The following is a 9,184-nucleotide window of genomic DNA, read 5'->3' on the forward strand; positions in this document are numbered from 1 at the left end:
GGGTGATCAGGTTTGTGTAAGTGTGAGTTCATAGACGGACGGGGGCCTTGGATAGGTCAGATAATGGGGAGAGAATCTATAAAGTTCTTATTGCAAGTCAGAGTTTTATTTCTGAAAATATGAAGACACTTTTTTAATGAGTATGGGGGTTCTATATTTGAAATAAGAAGGCAAAAGTGTTTACATTTTAAACTATTAATTTAAATTCAAAGCGCTCTAGTACATCGTAGTTGGGAAAGTGGCAAAATTAGGTATACAGTGCCGTCTAAAAGAAACTCGAAATCATATTCGTACAATTATTGTTTTAAGATCTTGCACTACCCACTCATGCAGCCTACCAATATAAAGCTAATTAAATTCTGCATCATTTGGCACATTAATAATTCATTTATCATGACAGTCACCAGACTTATAGTCACTTAAAATTAACTTTTTTATGTCAGATTTTCCCTAAATTTGCATAACTAAAGAATCTTAAAAGTGTGTCCGCGCGTGCATTGAGGTGAATCAACATTGTTGGAATGGATATACATTGCTTATCAAATGAAAGTAGAATTTTGTTACGGCAATAAACGCTATTTTATTTCGATAGTTTCAAACAGATTGGAAAAAAGAGAAATGACAAATACCATGCAATATTTAGACTTAATATTGAATGTGCTCGTCAGAAGGTGCAAAACGTCTACATAATCAAATAATCACTGCTTTCCTTCCTTAACGCAGTCAAATTAACCGGTAGATCTTAATAGAAAATGGCCTGATAAATTTAAATGGTAAAAGATGTTCAGGAAATCACCAACAAGCAGTGTGCAAAACACTAAAAACTCTTTCATTTCCTCATAAATATCCTATTCACCATTTTTGGGCCACTCTTTTAAGCAGTCGCAATCAACTATTATTGTGTAAGCTAACAATTAAACTGGTTGAGTCTACCTCACAAAGGTAAGAGAGGAAAAACTCCTAATAATCTCATGACTGCTATATTTTTTAGTTGGGTTTTTTTTTTTTTTTTTTTTTTTTTTGGGGGGGGGGGGTCCCTCTACTTTTTAGCACCCTATAATCATATCATTTCATGAATATATTGACTTCTGGCTGCGAAAGGCTAAATAAAGACAACCACATTCGAGAACAAATTAATTATACATTTTGTAGTATTGTCATCTCTGTTTCTTTGACTCCTGTTCGCGTATTCACATCTTTAGTTACATTTACTGTTTAAACATCTTGAGATAATTAGTTCTATAGCTTGTTTAAATGTTATAACTATGTTTTTCCTAAAGTATGGACAGTAATTAATTAATGAGATATTAATTTTTTTATTGTTTTTTATGGGTCAACATACAATATGTATTGACGATTTGTTTCCATTGACAATTTAGTGATTCCACCTTGAAATAAGAAGTTTTGTTCATTATGTTCCCGTTCTGGGAAAACTTTTTGTACATGACTTTATCTGTATTTCGTTCATGGTGTCTCTTTGATTACCCTGTCAAACAAGTCAGTCTTCGCCACTGCTTGTTAGTATTTTGTTGAGGTACCATTGGTTTTGTTTAGAGCACGAACCCTTTGGTCATGGACTGATAAATTTTGGTCATTTTGGTATTTGTGAGGCAGCGTGGTGGAATCAGGCTCTCGTCAAAATAATCAAAGTGAAGAACTTGAATTTTTCCGTAGGTTTGTGAATTTTTATCAAATTTTTGTTTTTTGGCTCAACACCTTTCATGCCCGTTAAAGAACTCATTTCTGTCTGGGTTTTTCTTTAAAATGTTGATTAAAGGCACAAAAAATGTAAATTTTCAGTTACCGGGGACTCTAACGTTAAGGAAATAACTATTCTTTTTCGGCCATTTTCTCACTAATTTTACCTCTGAAAACAGGCACCCCCTCCTTCTTCATTCGCAAATATCTCGACTTGTATTCAAGATAAAAAGATATTTTTTTCATTCAAATAAGGACAAGTGAACAAGCTTTAAGATGATACCAATAACTCTACATGCCCAAAAATTGACGAGAGCCTGATTCCACCACGCTGTGTCACATTTGTCATTTCATTCATCCACGTCACAGAGAGTTGCAAACAGAACTGTCTCGATTGGGTATCAAGCTGTGATTCTTCAGCTTCTGTTTCGTGGGGTTCAACCTAGGCTTTCTCATGACTGAGGAAGCCGCGGGTTCAACGTATCAGTAGATTTCGAAACGTGGCTATTTACTTGTGACCACTCCACCATTTGGTATGGTTTGATTTTCCAAGAATTGTCGGGAGATGCTGGCCCTGTGAGAATATGCTTTGTCGTACATGGAGATGTCTACTTGAATGACACCACGACAAAAATATGGGTAACACGTGACGTTCCAGAACTTGCATGGCGTAGTGCTCTAAACGAAGCTTACTGTTGATTGATTCTCACGGTTGCCGTTTTGTTCATTCCAGGCAGACCACCTAAATTATGGCAGTTTCTTGGATTCTGTTCCTCAGTGACAGATGATTATGTGCAAGTCTAACTAACACAGTGCATGCGCACAAAGGAGTCATGCCCTACTTATCTTATGGCTTCTAAACAAAATTCTAATAACGCTTTAAAAGTTAAGTCCAGGTTTTGCGTGGTGTTTGAGACAATTCTGTTTTCCAATATGTTTGAAAATATCGAAAACGATTTTGCTCATTGCAGAGACAATAATATTCTCCATTTATTTGACATTCAATACATGTCCATTCCACCCACAGTTAACAATACATTTCCAAGAAAGCAAGAACAGACAGACATAGTATTTCATTCGTACCGACTGTTGTGAGGTTACTGAACACACGGTGCTACGAATGAAACAGAGAGAGAGAGGGGGGAGAGAGAGAGAGGGAGAGAGAGAGAGAGAGAGAGAGAGAGAGAGAGAGAGAGAGAGAGAGAGAGAGAGAGAGAGAGAGAGAGAGAATGCTTTACGGAACGGGTTGTTTCAACACGTAAAACATGCATTTACTAATGTCCTGTCTTGTTGTGTATATGTGAGAGCCCACCTTACCTTTGTAACATCCACTGCCATTGTAAATGACCAAGACAAATTTCTCCCTGTGAGATGAATAAAGATAGTCATTGTCACTGTCATTGCCAATGTTGATGCACCTCAATAAACACACCGACACACCCTTAACATTCTTTGATTACGCATATTTTTTCCAAGTCTGACTTTTTAGGTTATAATGAGTGCGCCAGTAAAAACATTATAGTGAAGTACATGTACCAATAGGGATATACTGAGAGTGTAACTGTAGAAATAACAATGGTGCACTCTTTTGTCGTGCTTGGATGCACTAACTGGCGTGGAGGGGGGGGGGGGGGGGGGCGGGAGACGTGTAAGTAGTTAGAATGAAACATATTATTTATAGCTTGCTCACTTTTGAATGTCCACGTGAACATTGTTTAATGTAGCTCATTTATTAATTTGCCACAATGTGAACATAAATTTGCTAGGCGCTCCTGTGGACCAGTGGGCCAGCAACAAAACAAGCTTTTTAAAACAATCTTTATCCGGTAATAACGTTATTTTTATTTGTGCTCAATATTAAACACCGCTCTTTTAATGCATGTACAGGATCGGTACAATGAATGATTTTTAGTGTCCTAGTCTACAAATCGCTCTATATGAGACAATAATGAATTAAATATTGCATAGGAGGCTCACGTGGTCTAGAAGTTACGTTTCTGCCTCTAATTCAATAGGTTCCCGGTTCGAAACCTGACAGAGACGGGAAATTATCTTCTCTAAAATTGTCTTCTTTCACCTTCTTTCCTGCACTCTAACCATTTTCTGTCGTCTCCACTCCACCATTGCCCACTCGTCTGAGCTCCTGACTTTTTTTTATTGCAACCGTTCCACTGCTACTTGGCTCCTTCTTACTGCTGTCTTTCAACCACACTCCTGATCTTAGGGTAGTTAAGATTTAGCATATAGCCTTCTCTGGTGAGGGTGAAAAATCGCAAGGGTCCCGTGTACAAGTTGCACACGTTAGAGATCCCGTAGTGGTCCAAAATCAACAAAATTCAGAATTTATTCCTACCGAAGTAAAAATGTTTAATGTGCCCCGTGCGTTCATATGACATAATGTAATTGCAATCGCCGTAAAACACATACCAAAACAAAAACAATATTTTAAATAATTTATCCCAGTCTTAACCCCCCCCCCCCCCCCCCCCCGCAAAGGAGAAAGGATTGTACAGGTGACGTGCCGACAGGTCTGCTGTCCCCGATGAAATATACCAGCAGTTGTATTGCTCCTAGTGTGGCCAAGAGGATCCTCTGCGTAAAGTGTAAGAATCCCATGCCACCAAGTCATCAAGCTGGTAAACACTACAGCCACGTAGTTCACCTATGTAGAGCAGGGTAGGCATGTCTTGAGATCATGTGTCAGTGGCCATAGGCTTTCAAAGGGATTTGACATCATAATTTTATGAACACATAGCATATTGAATTCTCACCCAAGACAGCCACGACAATGTAATAATAAATGAATGATACGAGGTCTTCTGCTAGATGATGTTACAAATTGTTTTCATCAATTTTTTAACGTCTTGTCCCCATATATTTGTTGATAAGTCTGTCCCTGATAATGGTGTAAAGTCACCTTCTGAAATGGCAAGGTTTCAAATCCCTCTTATTTTTAAAAGACATTGTGACACCGAGAACCACAAAAGGACCCCTGAAATCGTTGCTTTCCAGTGACAGTGCTGCTGCTGGTTCCTCACAAGATATGTTTAATGAAGACAGCCAAATCATCTTGCTGGATGTAGTTGACAAAACAGTTACACCCCAGGAGACTGCGCGGAGTCGGAGACACAAAATGACGGTGACCGTCAAGCAATCATATGTGAGACAGCGTGGTGGAATCAGGCTCTCGTCACAATAATCAATGTAAAGAAACTTGCATTTTTCCGCAGGTTTATTGATTTTTATCCAATTTTTGTTTTTTGGCTCAACACTTTTCATGCCCATTAAAGAACTCATTTCTAAGTGAATTTTTCTGAAAAACGTTGATTAAAGGCACAAAAAATGTAAATTTTCAGTAACCACATACTATTAAGCTAAGGAAATAACTAATCTTTTGGCGGCCATTTCCTCACTTATTTTACCTCGGAAAACAGGTGACCTCTACCTCCTTCTTTCGCAAATATCTCGACTTCTATTCAAGATAAATGGACGTTTTATCACCCAAATAAAGACAAGTAAACTAGCTTTAAGATTATACCAATAACTGTACATGCCCAAAAAATTGACGAGAGCCTGATTCCACCACGCTGCCTCACATGTCTGAACCTATATTTCAGGAGCATGGGAGGAGAAAAAAGCGGGACACAATTGAACCACGGAAGCGTCCTCCAAATAGGAGAGAGGAAGTTGAATTACCGCCTTAACAAACCCAAGGAGAGGAGGAGGGAAGAGGAAAATGAAAAATCTGCTATTTTTAAAATCCCTTCTTCCTCCACATATCAATCGGATACCTCAGCAGCACATGTTGAGATTCAGAAGCCAATTGGAGGGTCTTGTTGAGGAATTTGCCTATCCCCTGTCAATGAGTGAATCAGGATCCACAGTGTCCACTAGCTGTACCTACAAGGCCTACACAGTGATGTGACTCAATGCACGTCATTCTCACATTCATCAAGTCAGTCTTCACCTATTGATCGTCCTTTGTGTGAAGTTAACTTTCACTGAAACAAAGTGCAGCTAAAAATAAATTCATTTTTCTGTTTGGAAATATTTTCTAATTTTGATTTGCTGAAAATAGTGAGCACTGACAAGATCACTGTAACATAAGCTTCATTGTAGCTACTTAGTTCATTGTCATTTCACCCGGTAAAACGGTTTTGATGAAGATTCCGAAGTCTGCTTTCAAAGACACCTCTGGGAGTAAACTTTTTTCAGCAGTGTCCACTGATTCTCCTCTGGACAAAGCCAAGAGCCAGACAGAACACACTTTACTTAACATTTGAACCTCACCCAACAGAAGTTTGGTGCCGGTACACTGTCACAAAGTGGAACCGTGGAAGAAAGTGACATTGTTTAAACGTAGGATTCGATCTGTTCTCAAAGCAGAGAAAAAAATCAATACAACAAACCCCTGTTGATATGAAAGCAAAGTTGAAGGATTTGATGGAACTCTGCTGTAAAAAGATCATTCCCACAAATGCCAGACACTTCTAAGAAAGTCTCCAGTCTGGTGTCAAGGAAGACAACGCTATGGAATAGACTACTTGCTGACTTGGACTTGGGTGTTTTCCCCCTTTACAATCAAATAAAATACCAGGTCTAAGGGAAGTTTACATTCAGCAGCATGAACTTGGTATTGAATGCAAGAGAACTAGAATTTGAGGGGGGGGTGCCTTTTCTGCTGGAGGTAGGCTGCTACAAAACTATCAGAAAGTTAAAAACGTAACATTCATGCCAATAATAAACGTTTCATTCCACCGGCAGTTATTTTTATCAAAATCATGTTTTTCCCATTTTCTCGAAACTCTTTAAGTGTCACTGAGCCTTGGTTATATGAATAGGCCCGTTAATAAATCGGTTATATATTGCGGCTGTTTATATTATCTCTCATATGCATGGTTCGGACCTTTGTATCGCTTTATTCAGACAAAGTTTCCCTCCTGTCACAACACACAGAAACATCACCGGCGTCTGTGGTATGAAGTCATGGCCCTCGCCGTCACACGTAGAAGACACACGTTCGAGTCTCGCGTGAAGACATTTTTTCATCATCATGTACCTCGTCTTTCTGCTGTGACATTATATTCCTCACAACCTGGGTAGGCCTTGACAGGTAGAGTCGTAGTCCGTCTCCTTTACGAGCTAAATAAATAGTGTCGATGAGTCGTACATTTTAAAACCAAGAAAAATCCAACAAAGAAAGACAAACTCCCAAAAAAAAAGCGCGTGAGAGACTGTTAACACCAGCGGAAATGTCAATTTTTTGGTAAATAGATTTAAGTATAGCGATTAAGTGAGCACAAATCAATGATCAAACATTCGCTGTCTTTCACATTTTGTCTGTGTTTTGACTTATAATTGCTGACATAACATGTAGCACACCCGTCTAGTCTACGGGTTCATAAAGGTCGACCTATGATAAGATACCATTTTTTTTAATCTGCTGTGGTAATGGGCACACAGGGTCAGAGTCATACGCAGCAAAGAGTTGTATAATGAATCTGACAAACGAAGAGATTTACCCCTTTTGATCGAGGGTCGATATTGTCACTACGATGACTGTGACATTCAGATCTTTATAATTATGTGCTGAATGTTTGCTCAAATAGTTAGAATAATGGTTATAATAGACTGTCAGCACTGACGTTCAGTATAACTACACAAATCTGACTACAATAATAACGATAAATGACCAGTGTCATTGTATATGATTATATGACACAGATGTAATGACAAGTAATACATTCTTGTTGTACAATTTTAGATACATAATCTTCATCTTAATATCCCGTTCAAGTGTGTTGCATTAACACAAAGAAAGAGAAATGTTCAACTAGCATGTGCGAGGTTTTTGGTTGTTCTTTTAATTGAGCTTTGGTTTCCTTTGTACTGAGTGTATAAATCAAGGTCTGTGCCTGAAATAGGGGAGGAGCCTAGCGCTAAAGTAATTGTGGTGTCGATGTCCCACACGTCTCTCCCACCCAGAATGTCGATGTCACATTTGTGGGGAAACAACTCAACTAACTCACGCGATGACAACATGGGCTTATCAATGACAACATCGTCACCTTCTGGGTCATATTATGCAAATATCGTAAGCGATGAACAGTTGTATGCGATCAAAATGATCAACGTGGTGGTCATCTCAGGTCTCCTTAGTCTGTTCGGCGTGGCCTCCAACATCATCAACATTGTGGTGTTTGCCAAGCAAGGCTTTCAGGACAGCATGAACATCAGCCTCATGGGTGAGATGGCAATTATCACATCTACAGTAAAGTTACTAACAAATAACCAAATCTACAGTTACTAACAAATAATCAAATCTACAGTCATTTACTGCTAATGTGTCTATCCAGGAGTCATCAAAACGGAACATAGTCCTCATATACGAGGTGAATGTAGTAGATATTCTGATGAAATATAGCATCCAGCTCATCTGCAATACTGTCAGCAATCTCTTCTACTTTTCAAAGACTTGAAATGTATTTTAAAGGAGAGAGCAATGCATTTTGTTCTCGCGATTTTCCCGACTTATAAAAAATCCGCCAATTCAAGTCGTTTGCGAAATGTCAAAAGAGCTGCTACTGCATTGAAACATAATACTATGACACTGGGAGACACAAATGGCAATTCAAAACTTTTTTGACAAACAAGATGGCCAGGGCAAAAAGGTTGGGTTTTATTAATACGATAATCGTGCGAACCAAAACACTCGCCAAGTCCAACCCAGGCATTACGACGGAGACACTCAATAAAAAATCCCCCCCCCCCCCCCCCCCCACTCTTGAATCAAACGCACACAATATTCTGCGCGCTTCAGCTAAGCTCCTGACCGCTACACCACAGAAGTCGATTACCCGAAAAGTGAAAAGTTTTTAAACGACCAGTAATCTGACTCCAGACTACTGTTCTATTGGGTTTGTTTTTTTTAAGAACATAAATCGAAGCCCCCAAAAAAGACTCAGTGGCTAAAACAAGTTTGGTGATCAAATATCCCAAAGCGGTAAAGATAGAAGACCGTATTTACTGAAGTAGTGTTGGGTCCTCATACTTTACCCAGCGCGTCCCCTGGTAGTGGAGAGGGGAAATGCCTTCAGATGTGGAGGTAATCTGCTAAGTAATCGCAAACCAAATTCAAAAGGGGGATGATAGTGGAGAGTAGAGGGGAACCCTCGGTACACAAGTGCTATAGAAAATATCACATATACCAAAAGACGGGACCATCTTTGTGATGAGAGGCACCATAAAGCCTACCAAAGCCCCCACTGTCCTGTGAGATGTCTCCCTATACCACAAAGGCTAGCAGGGAAAACTGTACACAAATTGGTAGTAGGCACCGAGAAAGCACAGCTGTAATCTCCCAAGAACAATCATGGAAAGGCAGAAGTACAAGCTGCCAGTCAAAAAATGAAAAGAAGCAAAAGCAAAGGGAAAGCTAATATCTCACGTAAAGTTATTGTCAGAAAAAAAAAGAACAGGGCATGAA

The sequence above is a fragment of the Aplysia californica genome, unplaced genomic scaffold (assembly GCF_000002075.1).
Source record: "Aplysia californica isolate F4 #8 unplaced genomic scaffold, AplCal3.0 scaffold02330, whole genome shotgun sequence".
Taxonomy (NCBI): Eukaryota; Metazoa; Mollusca; class Gastropoda; order Aplysiida; family Aplysiidae; genus Aplysia; species Aplysia californica.